The 19,835-nt window shown below is 39.2% G+C and overlaps 1 pseudogene; it reads left to right on the top strand.

The window, feature by feature from the left end:
• Positions 1-12,123: 12,123 nt before the first annotated feature.
• LOC130023013 (uncharacterized) lies at positions 12,124-12,220 on the top strand (annotated as a pseudogene).
• The last annotated feature ends 7,615 nt before the right edge of the window (positions 12,221-19,835 follow it).

Genomic DNA, 19,835 nt, shown 5'->3' with positions numbered 1-19,835 from the left:
GCCCGGCAAGCTACCGAGAGTATTCGATATGCCAAACACAGTAACAACAAAGTCTCCAATGGAGACGTTACTGGGCCCGCTCGAGCAAATCGACGATCAACGGGAGGGCCTTTACCTTTACCTTTACCTCTACCTCTTAAACTAAGAAGCTTCTGCACCTCCAAAGAAACAGTGACCAAAATACAAAGACAGTCTACAGAATGGGAAAGGATATTCACCGAATACACATCTGACAAGGGGTTGATATCCAGGATATACAAAATACTGGTTAAACTCCACAAGAAGAAAACATCCAACCCCATCCAAAAATGGGGCAATGAAATGAACAGAAATTTTCTCAAAGAAGAAATCCGAATGCAAAAAAGCACATGAGAAAATTCTCTACATCATTAATCATCAGGGAGATGCAGATCGAAACCACAATGATATACCATCTCACACCTCAGAGACTGGCCCACATTCAAAAGAACAAAAGCAACCGATGCTGGCATGGATGTGGCGAGAAAGGGACACTCCTTCACTGTTGGTGGGAATGTCGACTGGTTCAACCCTTCTGGAAAATAGTACGGACGATTCTCAAAAAATTAGAAATTGAGCTCCCATTTGACCCAGCAATACCACTCCTGGGAATATATCTCAGAGAGGCAAAAATGTATAGTCGAAGTGACATCTGCACTTGTTTGTTCATTGCAGCACTCTTTACAATAGCCAGAAACTGGAAGAAACCTGAATGCCCAAGAACAGATGACTGGTTAAAGAAACTTTGGTACATCTACACAATGGAGTACTATGTAGCTCTTAGAAAAGATGAAGTCATGAAATTTACATACAAGTGGTACAATATGGAAAGTATCATGCTAAGCGAAATGAGTCAGAAAGAGAGGGATAGACATAGAAAGATTGCATTCATCTGGGGGATATAAAGTAACAAAGTATGAGATTAATACCCAAGAATAGCTGAGATCAGCACCAGGAGGATTACTCCATAATTTAGAGGCCAGCCGGATATCCTAGAGGAAAGGGTAGTTCAGATAATGAAGGGAGCACCTAATAAAGGATGTTTGGAGGATCCTCCCAGGAGGGGAGATGCATGTCGAAAGCAGACTATGGACTGAACATGTTTGCCACTCAATGCCTCTTTTGCAGACCACAACACCCAAAAGGAGAGAGAGAACACAGGGGATTGCCCTGCCACAGAGACAGGGGGGATGGGGGATGGGGGTGGGAGGGATATTATCCATGGTGGTGGAAAATGGGCACTGGTGGAGGGATGGGTATCTGATCATTGTATAATTGAAACCAAAGCACAAAAAATTGTAAATGTACAACTGTAAAAAAATATATATAATAAAGGGAAAAAAATGGTAAAAAAAAATGGATTAGCTCCCTACAGAGATGGACCCCAATCATTTACATATTTAGAATTCTAGGAATGCATAGCCACAAAAGCGGCCATGTGAACTCTCATAATACTCATAATAAGCAATAAAAAATAAATTGTCTAGGATCTGCCTGTGATAGGAAGGCTTTAACAGTGGTGGGAAAATTCAAAATAATGGTGGTGGAAAGGTGTAGTGGTGGTGGAATTGGTGTTGAAATACTGCATGTAATCAATTAGTGTGAACAGTGTGATGAAAATAAAATTTAAAAATTAAAAAATAAATAAATAAAATTCTATTACAGAGCTGTAATAAAAGTTTCATTTTATAAAACACACAAAACTCAGTGGAATAGAACTAATGGCCCAGAAAAAACCTTATATTACTGATTAAAATATTTACAACATGAATGAAAAATACATAATGGGGAAAGGACAGCCTCTTAAAATATTTGTTAGGAAATATCAATTCTCAAATATATGAATAAATTAGAAATGAACACATTTTTTAAATCAAGGCAATGTGGATTGCAATCGTTTCTAATTTACTGTTTCCCACCAAAAATGGTCCTTTCCCGTCTTCACACTGAGCACTGTAGTGCACCATAGCTGCCAGTTACTACCATCTCTCCCCCTGCCTTGCTCTGTTGCAGCCTCAGTTCACTGTTCATTCTGTTGACCATTTCTCAGGGTTTCTTGGACTGTCTAATCCTTTGCTTTATTCTTTATATCAATTCTATCATCAAGTATTTGATTATTTTTTTCTTATGTTTCACTTCACGTAGTGTGATATCCTTCAGTCCCATCCATTCTGCAACAAACTACATGATTTCATCTTTTCTCACAGCCAAGCAGTATTCAAAAAAAAAAAAAAAGAAACACAGAGAATCAACACTCAAACATATATATGTGTATTTGAGCTTGTAAACATTTCTGAAATATAATGTAATCAATGAGGAAAAGCACTTTGTATATGAGAGAACGAAAGCCAATGTCAAAAATCACACAGCAAATGTCCAAGTCAAGCTAAAATGAGGCTTATAAAATTCTACTTGAATACTTTCTTTCATTACTACATGTTGTTTTTACTTGACTGCTAAGTTCAGGGATGATATATCTAATAAAAAGCGTTGAAATGTATTATTCTTTACCTGCCATGGTCAGAGAAGAGGAAATACCGATGAAAGGTAGACTAGAAGAGGAGACGGTACGAGAGTATGTCTGAACACTGAAGCGGCTTAAGACCACAAGTGTCCAGTTCAGATGACTGGTCACTGGTGATTGGTGATTGGTCACTGGTCACTTGCCATGATGATTCAAATTTGTTTACAAACAATTGCATGGGGACCCCAGATTCTACAAGTTGGTAGTTGGATGGGTGGGAGAATGATGTCATAAAGTAGACAGTTGAAAGGTAGAGGCTAGCCAATCATGAGGTCAGATTCCCAAGAAGAAGCCCGGATTGGATAGAGAGAGAGGTAGAATGAAGCAGGCTAGGGAGATGGAATCCTACAAGACAGTTATAACAGTTTCACCTTCGTCAGACTCTTCTGTTAGAATAATACTCCCATTATACTCAAGAGCTTAGCTATTTCATTAATCAAGAAAATTACAAAATAATCGTTTATATTGCACTGTTAAAGAAACAACATTTGGTATTACTAGTATATTTTATATAACGTTTAAAGCACAGCGGGTAGGGCATTTGCATTGCAGGAGGCCAACCCTGATTCCGATTCCTCTGCCCGGCAAGCTACCCAGAGTATCTTGTACATATAGCAAAAGCTTGGCAAGCTAGCCATGACATATTCGATAGGCCAAAACCAGTGGCAACAAGTCTCACAATTTCTTGTAAGATGTTACTGGTTCCCGCTTGAGCAAATTGATGCATCGCAGGAGCATAGTGCTACAGTGCTATGATTGAAAAAAAAAAATGGTGGTTTCTTTCAACATGACAACACTTACTATGATAAGTTGTAGATGAATCGAGATGTGTTAAAATGTAAATGTAAATATAAAGGTAAAGGTAAAGGTAAATGCCCTCGCGTTGATTGTCGATTTGCTCGAGCGGGCCCAGTAATGTCTCCATTGGAGACTTTGTTGTTACTGTGTTTGGCATATCGAATACTCTCGGTAGCTTGCTGGGCTCTCCGAGAGGGGCGGAGGAATCGAACTCGGGTCGGCCATGTTGGCCACTTGTAAGGCAAACGCCCTACCGCTTGTAAATGCACAGGTATCTTATTTGTACAAAACAAACAGTTGTTCTCAGTTTAAAACTGTAGAAGATAAAGAAAATCATATGCTCATTTGTGTCAAAATTTTAGAATCTGAAAGAAAAATTCAAAATTCAAATTACGTGATCAAAAAACAAGTAAAACCAACAAATTCTGGCAATTAATATGATAGGCAAAGTATGAATGTTTTTAATAAATTAGTGCTGTGAAATAAATCAGTATTTAGCTAGTAAACTTGTATAGAAAAAATAAGCATAAACCATGATCATATAATCTGTATTGAAAGAAATGTAAATGACTAGTAAACACAAGAGCAATTTCCTTTTTTTAATTTTTTTTGTTTCATTAGTGAAACACCATGAGGTACAGCTGTAGACTTACAAGTTGTTGTGCTTGGGTTTCAGTAATACAATGATCGGGTACCCATCCCAGCACCAGTGCCCATTCTCCACTCCAAACAATCCCAGTATCCCTCCCAACCCCCATCCCCATCCCACCCTGCCTCTTTGGTAGGGCACTCCCTTTTGTTCTGTCTCTCCCTTTGGGTGCTGTGGTCTGCAGAAGAGACATTGGGTGGCAATCCTGTTCGGTCCTTAGACTACTTTCAGCAGGCATCTCCCTTCCTGGGCAGATCTTCCCAGCACCCTTTATTGGGTGCTCCCTTCTCTATCTGCGCTGCCTTTACCCCTAGAGAATGCAGTTGGCCTCTAAGCCATGGAGTGAACAACCTCATATTTATCACAGCTGTTCTTGGTTGTTAGTCTCTTATTTTGTTACTTTATGTTACCCAGATGAATGCAAACTTTCTATGTCTGTCCCTCTCTTTCTGACTCATTTCGCTTAGCATACTATTTTCCATGTAGTACCACACAAGAGCAATTTTCAAGCTCACTAGTAGACAAAGAGCACAAATTAAAATGAGAAATTAAAATTTCCCCCCAAATTACAAATATTTAAAAATCAGGTAATATCTTTTCCTAAAGATGATCAATATATCCTAGATATATCAAAGAATCTAAGAAAAAGTATGCCATGAATATATAAAATATATGCAGATAATTTATTTGATTGGACCCCAGATTTAGTATAGGGATTAAAGCAATTACCATGCACACAGTCAACCCAAATTAATGGCTGGCTCCACCAGGAATGACCCTTGAGCACAGAGTCAGAAGTCCCAAGCACCACATACTATGGCCCAAATACCCCACAAAAGCAGAAATATAATTTATCACTTATTACTATAAAATACAAATGTATTATAAAGTCCATTATAAAATGCATTATAATTTTTTAAAATGTATCACAATGTACAGATTTCTATACCACACATATCACTACTTAGACAATGTAAGTAAATACTATTAAAAATCCATCTTCTTGGTCAATAGCAAACTATCTAGTAATTTTGGTGGCTTTCAAAAATTATATAGGAATTAGCACCCTTAACCTCTATGTTACTCAAGTATCAGTTATATGTTTTTCTTTTCTTCCTTTTTTGTGGCGAAGGGAGCGCACCCAGATGTGCTCTGGGCTCACTTTTGACTCTGTATGCAGAGATCACTTCTGGAAAGCTCAGGATTCTGGGGATTGAACTCAGATTCGCTGCATACAAACCCTCTACAAATTGCACTAACTATGTGGCCCATATGTTTCTTTTTAAATAACATTTTAATAAAACATTTTAAATAAATTTTTTAAAAAACATTTTAATGAATTATTTCATTAAAAAGATTAATGTAGAGAAATACTCTTTTAATGATTAAAGTAAATTTAAAAATTAGAATAATACTTGGTAAAGCATAGGATCACAGCAGAAATATATGATGATATATATGATGGTATATATCTTATTTGTAAATTTGTAACTGTAACACATTGTCCTTTTCCATTTCAAGGATGAGATGAATCCATAGAGTAGATTCGTTCACTCACAATACTATATTCTCTCCTGGATGCTTTTTAAAACTACTTGCCAATGTGCCTGTTTCTAAACTTTTTGAGTACTATAGCCCTGTTTATAATTGTTAGATCTTTCTCTTGTTTTATTTTTACTTTATGTTCCAATCTTAATGGTATCACCGTCTACTCAGTCAACCTAGCTAAACCCTAAGGTCTCTTCCAATTTCTCCTGCACAAGTCTCTGATTTCTGACAAAAGGGAGGAACTCAGAATGCTGACATCAATCTAATACCCAGGGCCGCAGGAGATAATGTAGTGCTTATGGAAATTGTCTCACATGCTCTCAATTTGACTCCCAGCACCACCTGTTTGCCAGAGTATCAAAGACTGTATAGCCTCAGAGGACCCCAAGCACCATGGACACGTTTTCTGAGAATTGCCTGTGGGGCCCCCACACCTCCTGAGCATTGCTTTAGAGACTCTCTCAGCAACCAAAAAATATATAATGTCAGAGAAACATGTACTTGTCTTAAATAGGGACCCTCACTTTTGGTGAGTTTCACAAGGAAATATTGCGTGAAAACGTAAATCAATGACCAGGGGAGACAGTGTAAATCATGTGAGTACAGATCATATATTTGGTGAATTGTGTTAAGATTCAGATGCCCTAGTCTTCGCACCAGGGATCTTCCTTCAAAAACATCCCCATTTTACTGGAAGGGTGCTAGAACATTAGATGACTGAAATTCAATTATGAACAACTTTGTAACTGTGTATCTCTTGGTGATTCTAATTATTAAAGTAATTTTTTTAAATGCACCCATAAAAGTTACCTTTTTACCACTAAATGGGAAAGATACTTTCTAATACTTATCCTCACCAAAAGCTCAACAGAGTGTGATGATTGCCAAAAAATGTCCTCCCTTGCATTTTTGTCATGATACTTATTAATACTTAACTCTTCGTTTTCTTCCCTCTTCTCATGCCAAATCTTTACTCTCCCTTGCAAGCTCCTCAAACATTATCCATTCAACATTGTTGCTCTTTGCCACTGCTTCTCTTGACTTCTTGTCCATGAATTGATTCTAAAACATAACATACTTGAAATTACAGTATTCATGCCAGAGACAAGCATTGATGTATCTTTCGGTTTAGCATTCTTCAAGCTATTGGCACACAGGTAAGTAACATTTTTTTTCCTACTGAGAACACAAAAATAGATATGCTGGTTTTTAAAGTTCTAACAGTAGTCTGAGATACCAATTAAGGATATATATTTTTAAATTTTTATTGAATATCTTTGAGTTAGACCATTACAAACTATTCATAATTTGCTTCCAGTCATACAACGATCCAACATGCTTCTCTCCACTAGTGTAAATTTCCAACCACCAATGTCCCTGGTTCCCTACAACATCCCCCAACATCCTACCCCACCCCCAGCCTGTCTCTATGGCAGGCTCTTTAAATTCTTTCTCTCTCCTTTTAATTTTGTGCATTATGGTTCTCATGCAGGTACTAAGAGGTCATCATGTTTGTTCAAGGAATTTAGTATTTTTATTGGGGGGGTCACATCTGGCGATGCTCAGGAGTTATTCCTGGCTCTGCACTCAGGAATTACTCCTGGCCGAGCTCAAGGAATCATATGGGATGCTGATATTCGAACCCGGGTCGACCGCATGTAAGGCAAACATCCTACCCACTGTGCTATCGCTTCAGCCCCGGAATTTAGTATTTTTATCAGGAAGGTAAGGCTGGAGTTGCTTTGAGGTATGGACATGACTGCTGAGGTTTCCATAAGTACAGGGCAGTGAGGGTGGGCTGCCCATCCTGACTCAGAGAAAGCCTACAGATTTCAGTCACAAAACCCGCATATCCGAAATTTCAGCTGTTATATTTCAGTGAAATCCATCCTGAGATGATGTAATGAGACTAGGGCATGGTGGAGATTTTGGTTTGTGGGAGCAAGTGGCTGCCCTGAGTTCTGGTTGCGTGGGCAACAAACTAACCTGCCTCCCTCCGATTTACCCTAGTATGTTCTGCCGTGTGCAGGTCCAAGGTTAACTGTGACTTTTGATCTCTTTCAAGATTTATTTATGGGTCACTTATGCAAGACCAATACATTAGCTTGTATAGCTGAGCCAGGGGTGGTTTGTAAACATGGCTCCCACATATTTTTTCGGAGTTTAATTTCTCGGGAAACTTACTCCTGAGGTGTTGGGATCCAGCCAGAGGCACAGTGGAAATCTGGGGTTATCAGGCAACATGATGGCACCATTAGACTGTAGATGCACTCACCTCGAGGGTGCAGGTTGAATTCCTGGAGGCACTGCACCCCCAGACTAACAAATATTCATTGAATCAATGAACGAATAATCAACATTTTCAAAATGTGTCACTTTATTGCATTTTAGAAGGGTAACTTCTAACAGGGAAATCATTTTCATGGTATAATCAAGACCTCCGGTTCATTCTTAACATATTTAATAAAAGCTACACATTCTGGAAATTCATACAAAGAAATTCTTTATATTATCTGTCTTCATAATCTACTTTTAAATTACTCAGATATCACCTTTTATACCACTGTTCTTAGCATAGAAATTTACAGATAGAAAGTGATTAGTAAAAATTCATTTTGGGGGCTGGAGCAATAGCACAGGGGGTAGGACGTTTGCCTTGCACGCAACCAAACTAAGTTCGATTCCCAGCATCCCATACGGTCCCTCGAGTACCGCCAGGAGTAATTCCTGAGTACATGAACCAGGAATAACTCCTGAGCATCGCAGGGTGTTACCCAAAAAGAAAAAAATTCATTTTGGCACTTCTGTTGAATATAGTACTGGAAGTACTTGCAATAGGAGTTATATAAAAAAAAGATATTAAGGGCAGTCATGTAGGAAAAGTAGAAATCAGGCTCTCACTATTCACAGAAGATGTGATACTATATTTAGAGAATTCTAAAACCTCTACCAAAAAACTCCTAGAAACAATAGATTTATATGGAAAAGTTGCAGGCTATAAAATCAATACCCAAAAGTCTATGGCTTTTCTATATGCAAATAATGAGAGAGAAGAAAGTGACATGAAGAAAGCAACCCATTCACAATCATGCCTCAGAAAATCAAGTATCTCAGAATCACCTTAACTAAGGAAGTGAAGGACCTATATAACAGAAAATAAGAGGACACGAAGAAATGGAAACATATCTCCTGCTTATGTATTGGGAGAATTAACATTGTCAAAATGACAATACTCCCCAAAGCATTGTAAAAATTCAATGTGATCCCTATAAAGATACCCATAATATTCTTCAAAGAAGTTTATCAATCACTCCTGAAATTCATATGGAACAACAAACGCCCACGAATAGCTAAAGCAATTCTTGGGACAAAGACGATGGGAGGCCTCACCTTCCCCAACCTCAAACTCTACTACAAAGCGATAATAATTAAAACAGCATGGTACTGGAACAAAGGCAGAGCCGCCGACCAATGGAACATCATTGAATATACTGACACACACCTTCAAATATATGTTCATCTAATCTTTGATAAGGGAGCAAGAAATGTGAAGTGGAGCAAGAAAGGCTTCTTTAACAAACAGTGCTGGAAAAACTGGACAGCTACATGCAATAAAATGGGCTCAAACCTCTACCTAACAGCAAGCACAAAAGTCAGATGAAAATGGGTCAAAGACCTCAACATCAGAACAGAATTCATCAGGTACATTGAAGACAAGGTGGGCAAAACCGTCCACGACATTGAAGCTAAAGGTATCTTCAAAGATAACATGCCACTGGCCAAAAAAGTGAAAACGGAGATGAACAAAGGGGACTATCTTAAATTAAGTAGCTTCTGCACCTCAAAAGAACAGTGACCAGAATACAAAGACAATCTACAGAATGGGAAAGGATATTCACCCAATGCCTATGTAATAAGGGGTTGATATCAACGATATACAAGGCACTTGTTGAACTCTACAAGAAGAAATCATGCAACACCATCAGAAAATGGGATGATGAAATGAACAGTAACTTTCTCAAAGAAGATACCAAATGGCCAAAAGGCACATGAAAAATGCTCTTCATCACTAATCATCAGGGAAATGCAGGTACAACCAACAAAGACATATCACCTCACACCACTGAAACTGACCCACATCCAAAACAACAAAAACTACCGGTGTTGCCGTGGATGTGGGGAAAAAGGGACTCTCCTTCACTGCTGGTGGAAATGCGGACAGGTTCAGCCGTTTTGGAAAACAGTATGAACGGTTCTCCGAATACTAGAAATTGAGCTCCCATTTGACCCAGCAATATCACTCCTGGGAATATAGCCTGGAGAGGCAAAAAAGTACAGTCGAAATGACATATGCACTTGTATGTTCATTGCTGCACTGTTCACAATAGCCAAAATCTGGGGAAAATAAACCTAGTGCCCAAAAACAGATGACATGTTAATGACACTTTGTTTCATCTACACAGTGGAATACTATGCAGCTGTTAGAAAATAAGAAGTCATGAAATTTGCATAAAGTGGATCAACATAGAAAGTGAAATGAGTCAAAAAGATATGGACAGACATCGAAAGATTGTACTCATCTGTGGAATATAAAGTAACAGAATAAGAGACTAATACCCAAGAATAGAGTGATAAGGACTAGGAGGTTTGCTCCAGGCCTTGGAAGCCGACATCACATGCTGGGGGGAAAGGCAGCTCAGATAGAGGCCAGAACACCAACTAAGGGGTATTTGGAGGACCCGCTCTGGGTGGGAGATGCATGCCAAAAGCAGACCATAGAGCCATTCTTTCTGCCCCACCAAGATCACGATTTGACCCCCACAAGAGGCTATCCAGCACGAACACAGCCCCAGAGGCACATGGATCCAATTCGGAACCCAGAGGCTTTGGGCAGAAATGTGACTGAACTATGCATTAAGCTACGGCACCATTCTCCCTCAGGTGGGAAAGGGTATTTGTCGCTTCTGCCTTTCTCCCCCCTGGCGGCACGATGCCCACCACCTCAGAGATTATTGGACAGCCAGGTATGAGCTAGGGTGACAGGGCAACTACAGCCTCGTGGGATTGGGGGTGAGGGGTAAAACCAGCCCATTCATCCTGCCAGCCAAGACCATGAGTTGCCCACCACGAGTGGCTCTCTGGCATGCCATGGCCCCAGAGAACAAAAGAGAATGCCCTGCCACAAAGGCATGTTTGGGGGCATGGTGGGAGGAATACTGGTATCATGCACCAGTTACATCTCCATTCGTCCTAGCCCTGAGATTTTAGCAAGTGCCACATTGGAGGTTTTTTCACGGTCAGGGAAATGAGATACTTCATTGTTACTGGGTTTTGGCATATAGAACACACCACGGGTAGCTTGCCAGTCTCTGCCATGTAGGCAAGATACGCTTGGTAACCTGCCATGTTCTCCGAGAAAGAGAACTGGACAATATGAGTTGTTATCTTATCAACAAGATCCAGTATCTGGATCTTGGCCATTGATGGGATTACATGGCTCCAGAGGCAGTCCGTGGGTGTAACACTTAGCTACTGGAAGATGGGGGATCTGGATGGAGGAGGCCCATTCTTGGTCCGAGCAGTCTTGAATATCTCAGCCCCGGGTCCCGCACACCTGGGTTCCTCTGCCAGTTCCTTCATGCATGAGGCTCCTTCAAGTGTGGTGAGAGTGGTCTTAAGCATAACTATGGCTGGTTGCAGAGGTCTTCAGCTGCCAGGTTTCTGCTCGGGGTGGTGAGGGAAACTCAACCCACCCCCTCCAAGGGACCCCAGTGAGGAAAGCCAGGTGCGGCATCAGGTGACTGCCACTTCAGAGATATTTGGACTTAATTTTTGATCGAAAAGTACACATAATTCAAACAGTTGTATGTGCTTAGTAATAAAATATTACACACATGTTCAATCACCTAAGAAAGCCCATTCTGCTCATAGAACTAGATTTTTAATTACAGGTCTGTTTTGCCCATGTGGAATGACTGAGAATCACTATGAGTATATATAAAACTCACTATACACACAAAGATGCACACAGGTTACTTTGAGTCATCTGTGTTGTTAATGTGTCTGGTCCATTAAACTACATTGAGACCTTTTTTCTGGCCTTTACAGGAGCCTCATGAGTCTCACCTTCCCTTCAACTTGAACTTGTAATAACGTGGAATGAAATCATCAATATGCTTCTCACCTCTTCCTTCAGGAGAAAAATCCTACTTACTTTCAAGGTGGTCAAAGTGCGGACAACACCATCCACCGTTTTCTGGAGATGTACACGGGACCGAGGTAAGAATAGCAAAAGGCTCCAGTTCAATTTTCTTAATGAAGATTTCAGGGAAGAGCATTAAACAACACTGATTCTCCATCTTCCAAAAGAATTATTTTCAAAAATGATGCCCTGGGTATGGTAAAAGATAATATTGTAAAAACCATACTTTTCCTTCTGGGACATTAATGCTCTAAATTTATCACTTCAAGCTGCTTTGAAATACCTTCCTAGATTGGGAATCACTGTCTGCCATAGGAGTGAGTAAGGACAACACTCAAAGAAATCAGAAGAGAAAAATAGGGAAAAAATCAGCTCTTATACTCAGTTTGGCAACACATATACTAAAATTGAAATGATACAGAGATTAGCATGATCCTTATACAGAGATGACAGGCCAACTTGTAAAGTGTTCCATATTTTTGTTGAATTAAGAATTAACAGGGCTACTTTAAGCTAAGACAAGCCCCAAAAGTACTCCAAATTTTGACATAAAGATAGCAAAATTCCCCATCACAATGATCTCTCTCAATGTCAATGGACTAAATGCACCAATTCAGAGGCACAGGATGGCAGGATGAAATAGAAAACTGAACCCAACATTCTGCTGCCTGGAAGAAACACATCTGAATAATCAAAGCAACCATGGACTCAAAGTCAAAGGCTAGAAAACGATTCTTCAAGAAAAGAACACCTCCAAAAAGCTGCAGTGGCAATACTAGTATCAGACCACATGGATTTCAGGCTAAAGGTTATAAGAGACAGTGAAGCTCATTTCTTAATGATCATGGGATCTGTACATCAGAAAGAACTCACCCTCCTCAATGTATATGCTCCTAATGACAGACCAGCAAAATACGTAAAAACAACTTCTAATAGACTTAAAGAAATACATTGATAGCAACCCAATGCTAGATGGAGATTTCAACAGTACTTTCTCACTTCTCAATAGATCAAACAGACAAAAACTCGGCAAGAAAATATTTTATTTGAGGGAAGTAATGAACAACCATTGGCTTAGAGAAGAAATGAAAGAGGAAATAAGATTCCAGAAAAAATGACAACGAGGAACTACCAGAACTTGTGGGACAGAGCAAAAGCAGTTCTAAGAGGAAAGTTTATAGCTCCGCCAGAATTCAACTGGAAGAAAGAAACGGCCTACAAAAAATAACTTACAGCTCAAGATTTTGGAAAATGACCAAAAAAAGGAGCCAGGAGGAAAGAAATAATAAAACCTGGAGCAGAAATCAATGAGATATAATCCCAAAATACAATTCAGAAGACCAACAAAAGCAAGACATGTTTCTTTGAGAAAATAAATAAGATCGAGAAACCATTAGCAAGACTCACAAAGAAGAAAAGAGAAAGAATCCTAATAAACCGAATCAGAAATTCAAAGGGGGACATCATAATAGAAACTACAAAATCCATAGGATCATCAGAGATTATTTTGAGAATCTTTAAAGCAGGAAATGAGAGAATCTTGAATAAATTGATAAATTACTGGATTCCAATTACCTCCCAAGGCTGAACCAAGAATATTTTGAAAACTCGAACCCATCACTACAAGGAAATTGAAATGATAATCAAAAGTATCCCCCAAAACAGGAGCCCAGGCCCAAATGGATTCACTAATTAAGTATTTCATACCTTTCAAGAGGACCTACTGCCAACATTTTTTAAGATTTTCCAGGAAATTGAAGAAACAGAAATACACCCAAACAATTTCTATGAGACAAAGATCACCCTGATATTCAAATCAGACAGAGAAACCACAAAAAAGAAAATTACAGACCTATTTCTTTGATAAATACAGATTCAAAGATCCTCAAGATTATACCAGCAAAGAGAAATCAGAAACTTAACAAAAGGTCACACTCTATGACCAAGTAGGTTTAGCTTGGGGATGCAAGGATGGCTTAACATTCTCAAGTCAATCAACAGAATACACCATCTCAATAAAATAAAGATAAAAATCATATGATAATATCAATAGTTGTAGATGAAGCATTTGATGAGATCCAGCACCCATTCATGATGAAAAACTCTCAACAAAATGGGAGTTGAAAGTACTTTCCTCCATATAGTCAAAGCAAACTACTACAAACCCACACCAAGCATTATTCTCAATGGGGAAAAACTAAAGGCCTGGAGAAAAATCAATGAGCTAGATTCCCAAAATACAATCAGGCACAAAACAAGTTACCCACTCTCACCACTCCTATTCAACATAGTACTTGAAGTTCTTGCCATATGATTTTGGTAAGAAAAAGATATCAAGGGTGTCCAGATAAAAAAAGGAAGAACTCAAGCTTTTACTATTTGGAGATGACATGATAGTATTCTTAGAAAATCCCAAAGAATATACCAAAAAGCTCCTGGGAAGAATAGATTTGTTTACTAAAGTAGCATATTACAAAATCAATATCCAATAGTCCATGGCTTTCCCAAATAAGATTAATGAAAGAGAAAAAAGAGATAGGCGAAAAACAAACCCATTCACAATAACCTCAGAAAATCAAGTATACTAGAATCAACTAAAAAGGTTAAGGAACTATACCAAAAACACTCTACAAAACACTACTTCATGATATAAAAGAGGATATGAGGAAATGGAATCACATCCCATGCTCATTGATTGAGAGGATTAACACTGTCAAAATGGCAATACAACCCACAGCGCTATAAAGATTTAATGCACTTTCTATAAGGATACCCATAACATTTTTTAAAAAATATATTAAACCCTCTTGAAACTCATACACAAAAATAAACTCCCATGATGAGCTAAAGCAATCTTTGGTAAAAAGAAGAAGGGAACAGCTTCCACAACTTCAAACCCTACTACAAAGTCGTAGTAATCAAATTAGCATGATATTCAGATAAAGAGAGACCTCAGGTCAATGGAATATAGTCAAATATCCTGATGCTGGCCCTCAGAATATTATTACCTAATGTATCATAAAGGCTCAATAAATATGAAGTTGAGCAAGGAAGTCTCTTCAACAAGTGCTGCTGGGAAAACTGGTCGGCAACATGCAAAATATTTTTTAACTCAGACCTCTTTATAGTGCCAGGCACAAAGTCAGATCAAATGAATTAAAGACCTCAATATCATACCTGAATTCTTAAGATATATGGAGAAAAATGTGGGAAGATCCCTCCATGACATTAAAGCTAAGGGAAACTTCTAGAATGATACACCACTGACCAAGGAAGAGGAAGTGAAGATAACCAAATGAGACTACATTAAACCAAGAAGTTTCTGCAACTCAGAAAAAATGGTGACCATGATAAAAAGACAGCCTTCATCACTTAATCACTTAATCACTTAACTTCCCGTTAGTCGTCGATTTGCTCGAGCGGGCGCCAGTAACGTCTCCATTTGTCCCTGTCGCATGCTAGTGTAGCCCAATGGCATCTCTTCGCTCCGGGAACATGGAGGGCCTCAAACCGATCGTTCATGATCTTGACAAAGAAGTCTGACCATCTGGTAGGTGGGCGGCCACACGGTCTCTTGACATCCCGTGGAATCCAATCAGTAACAGCTCTAGTCCAACGGTCGTCTTTAAATCTCATTACGTGACCAGCCCATCTGATTTTCGACACCTTGGCAAATGAGACAGCGTCCCTGATCCTTGATCGTCGACGGATGTCAGAACTCCGGATTCGTTCTCTCATTTGAGTGAAACGTGATATTCCAAGCATAGCTCTTTCTATTCTTCTTTGGGAGACCTGAATGGCGTTCTCATCTTGTTTGCGTAGGGCCCAGGTCTCTGAGGCATATGTTAATGCAGGAAGAACAGTGGAATCAAAGAGATGTGCCCGGAGCCGGAGGTTCTTCGTCCTCTTAGCTATTTCTTCGACGTTCTTGAAGGCGTTCCAAGCCGCTCTCTTCCTCCTGCGCAGCTCGGGTGCCAGGTCATTTGTCATGTTGACCTCTCGACCTAGGTACACATAGCTGTTGCATTCGGAGATGGTCGTTCCATTGAGAGCGAATGGGGCATCAGGAACAAGGCTGTTTCTCATAAACATTGTCTTCGTAAGATTCAGCTGTAGTCCTACCTTTCCACACTCACGGTCAAAGTCGGCCAGCATTTGTGCCGCTTGGCTGATGTTTGGTGTTATTAAAACAATGTCATCAGCAAAGCGGAGATGGTGTAGTTGCCGACCATCTATCTTCACTCCCATTCCTTCCCATTCCAGTCGTCGCATGATGTTCTCGAGGGTGGCACTGAAGAGTTTTGGTGAAATGGTATCACCCTGCCGCACCCCTCTCTTGACATCAACGACATCATTGGTCTGACCGAGACAGCCTTCATAATGGGGGAAAATTATTTATGCAATACCCATACAATTAACCCCTTATTGTATATAACCCAAGATATATATGGCACTGGTAGAACTTTATGAGAAAAAGACATCCAACCCCACCAAAACATGAGGAGAAGAAATGAACAGAAACTTCCTCAAAGAATAAATACAAATGACCAAAAAACAGAGGTAAAATTTTCTACATCATGAATCATCAGGGAGATACAAATCAAAACAGCAATGAGATATCTCACACCACAGAGATTGACACACATCAAAAAGAACAAGAGCAACCAATGTCAGCATGGAAGTGGGGAGACAGGGTCTCTTCTTCACTGTTGGTGGGGATGCCGATTGGTCAGCCTTTTCGGAAAACAATATGGGCATTTTGCAGAAAGCTACAAATTGAGCTTCCATGAATCCAGCAATACCACTTTTGGCAATATACTCCCAGGCCCCAAAACACACAGCAGAAATGCTATCTGCACTTCTATGTTCATTGCAGCACTATTCACAATAGTGAGAAGCTGGAAACAACTTGTATGCCCAAGAATTCTCAATGATTAGTTAGAGAAACTATGGTATATCTAAACAATGGAATACTATGCAGCTGTTAGTGAAAATGAAGTTATCAAGTATGCTTATAAATGGATGTACATGAAGAGTATCATGCTGAGTGTGATGAGTCAGAAGGAGACAGACAGATATAGGATTACGTTCATTTGTGGGATATGAAAAAACATAACTTTAGATTAATACATTAGGACAGTAGAAATAAGGGCCAGGATGATTGGTCCACTGTTAGAAGCCTACCTTATGGGCTGCGGGAGATGGCAGTTGGGATCGAGAAGAGACCACTGACAAAGATAGTTGGAAATGATCATGCTGGAAAAGAACTGTGAAGTGAAAATAGGTAAAGTAAGAGACATGGTAAGCTCTCAGTTCCTGTGTTGTAAACAATGATGCCTGAAAAGGGAGAGATCGGTAGATAGGTAGATAGGTAGAAGAAAGGGAGAGACAGGGGGCGGGGGTGAAGAGAGAGAGAGGGAGAGAAAGGATTTCAGGGGGAAAACTGGGGACACTGTAGGTAGGAAATGTTCACTGATGGAGCAATGTGTCTTGGAACACTGTATGACTGAAACCTACTCATGAACAGCTTTGTATCTCTTTATGTCCTAGTGATTCAGTCAATCACTCAATGGTGATTCAGTCAACCACTCATGGTGATTCAGTCAATCACTCAATCAATCAATAAGTAAATAAATAAAAATCAACTCTTTGGGCCCAACCATACCTAGAGAGTACTCCAGCTTTATAGGCACATGAATCAAGTATCTTCTTAGTTTAAAATGAGTGTGGTATGAGTTTGTCACTTTCAAACATAAGAATTCTGATTAATCACCATGGAATGTCTGTTTAATATAATGTTTTCTGAATAATTTTTATGAGACAAGATCTGTGAATAAAAACTTCAAGTGAAGAAAACAACATTCAATTATTTCTGTCACTTATTCATTTATTCAATTATTATTATGGAGAATAGGATTCAGGTGAGAAAATAAGAAATATTTTACTTTATGCATGAACCTCTAATGTCTGGACTGCAAATTTCTAACTTCTTTAGAATGGCTATAATATAGCTAGTTCTGCTTGAGAAATAATTGACTTCTGTCCAATATTCTGAATTTTGCCTTATTGTGTGGCCTGAATAAGTACTTCTATGAATAGAAATTTTAATTATCATTAGAACCCACTTGAATGTTAGCAATAGTGTGATATATATTTTAATCTAATTACTTTTTCTAAAAGAGATAAATTTGGATGTGGCAGATTGAATCCAATTGAGTCCTGAAGAGGTCAGGGAGTAAATGAAAATTATAGGAAGAATTTGATGAATTGGAGGAGGGGAAGGGCTTAAAGGCCAACATATTTCACCACCTGAATTTAATAAAATTTATTTATTACATTCTCATAATGAATGACAGCATCACATGGTACAGTAGTTCAGGTGAAATATAGGATTTTTCTAAGAAAACACACACACGGATACATGCACACGCACTCATTCTCTTTCTCTCTCTCTCTCTCTCTCTCTCTCTCTCTTACTCACACATGCATGCATGAATTCTTATAAACTCAACATTCTCACACAATAACACTCATAAACACACACACTTATAATCTCTTCCCATCTTTCCACCCTCCCCTGCAGTCCGCAACACCCCTGATCCCTATCTCCAGCTACTTAAATACATGATACCCATCTACAGTTTTCATCCAAGCAATTGCTAAAGAAACAACAAAAGTGTTCATGTCTGTACAGATTTACTCATTTTATTTTGCCTCTTTTATATACCTTAGGCCTTCAACATTTTAAAAACACAATCCTGTTTATTATAGAATATACCAATGCCACCCGTAATATCTACAAGCTACTAGAGAAAAATAAATTATCAAAGAAGCTACACAACAGTCCTGAATTTTCTTGTTTGGTATCAATTAACCTCTAACAAGTTTTATAATAGGTTGGGTCCAAAATGCTGCTGCGTGTCAGTATTTCCTGGGGCACTATCTTGAGAATCCAAGTATGGAAACCCTTGCTCATAGCATTGTCACTCCCGGTGTGGGTGTGGGCAGCAGCATTGATGGTACCTGACCACTTTTTTTTATGCATTGCCTCACTTTTTATTCTTTTAATGCTTATTACTGAAACACCATGAGGTACAGTTGTAGACTTACAAATTTTTGTGCTTGGGTTTCAGTTATACAATGATCCAGTACCCATCCCTCAATCAGTGCCCATTCTCTGTCATTTACATTTTTTTTTAAATTTTTGTTAGTGAAACACCATGAGGTACAGTTATAGATTTACAAATTTCTGTGCTTGGGTTTCAATTGTACAATGATCAAATACCCATCCCTCCACCAGTGCCCATTTTCCACCACCACGGGTCCCAGTGTCCCTCCCATCCCCTATCCCCCCATCCCACCATCATCTTTTTTTTTGCGTTTTTGGGTCACACCTGGCGATGCACAGGGGATACTCCTGGCTCTGCACTCAGGAATTACTCCTCACGGTGCTTGGGGGGACCATACAGGATGCTGGGAATCTATCCTGGGTAGGCCATGTGCAAGGCAAATGCCCTACCTGCTGTACTATAGCTCCAGCTCCCCCCCATCTCCATAATTCATCGTCTTGAGGGCCTCAGATTTTTATCTTTGATTTAGAAACTTCATCTTTACATTGACACAGTAAATTGAAACTACAAAACCATTGAATGGCATGTTATAATGGTAGCAGCCATGAGCAAACATTGATAACCCATAAGTTGGCATGAATGAATTATGTCTCAGAGGCTTCACTTCTGAGGATCTCTGTCTTTTACGTATCCCAGGATCAGAATCTACATCAGGCCATCAGTAGAAATTGTCCAACCAAAAGCTAGCCATCCACTGGGATCAGAATCCTTGATCCATCTAACTTGTAATTTTTCATTCATGACTTGTTGACCTTGTTTCAGTTGGAGACATCCAGAGCATCAACTCAGCTTTCCAGTAGTTTCGACAGGAAATCCAAATACCTAAGAATGTTATCATTTCTTACGCCACTGTTAAAGATTTTCTTGGAATCCCACGGTAAGATACTATCATTAATGTTATAATATTACTGTTCTCCATAGTCCAGATCTCCAGAAAGAACACTCTACCCTTCTCACTCCAAGTCC

The sequence above is a fragment of the Sorex fumeus genome, unplaced genomic scaffold (genome assembly GCF_029834395.1).
Source record: "Sorex fumeus unplaced genomic scaffold, SorFum_2.1 ptg000021l, whole genome shotgun sequence".
In the NCBI taxonomy this organism is placed as follows: domain Eukaryota; kingdom Metazoa; phylum Chordata; class Mammalia; order Eulipotyphla; family Soricidae; genus Sorex; species Sorex fumeus.
This window is presented reverse-complemented; position numbering and strand designations above follow the sequence as displayed.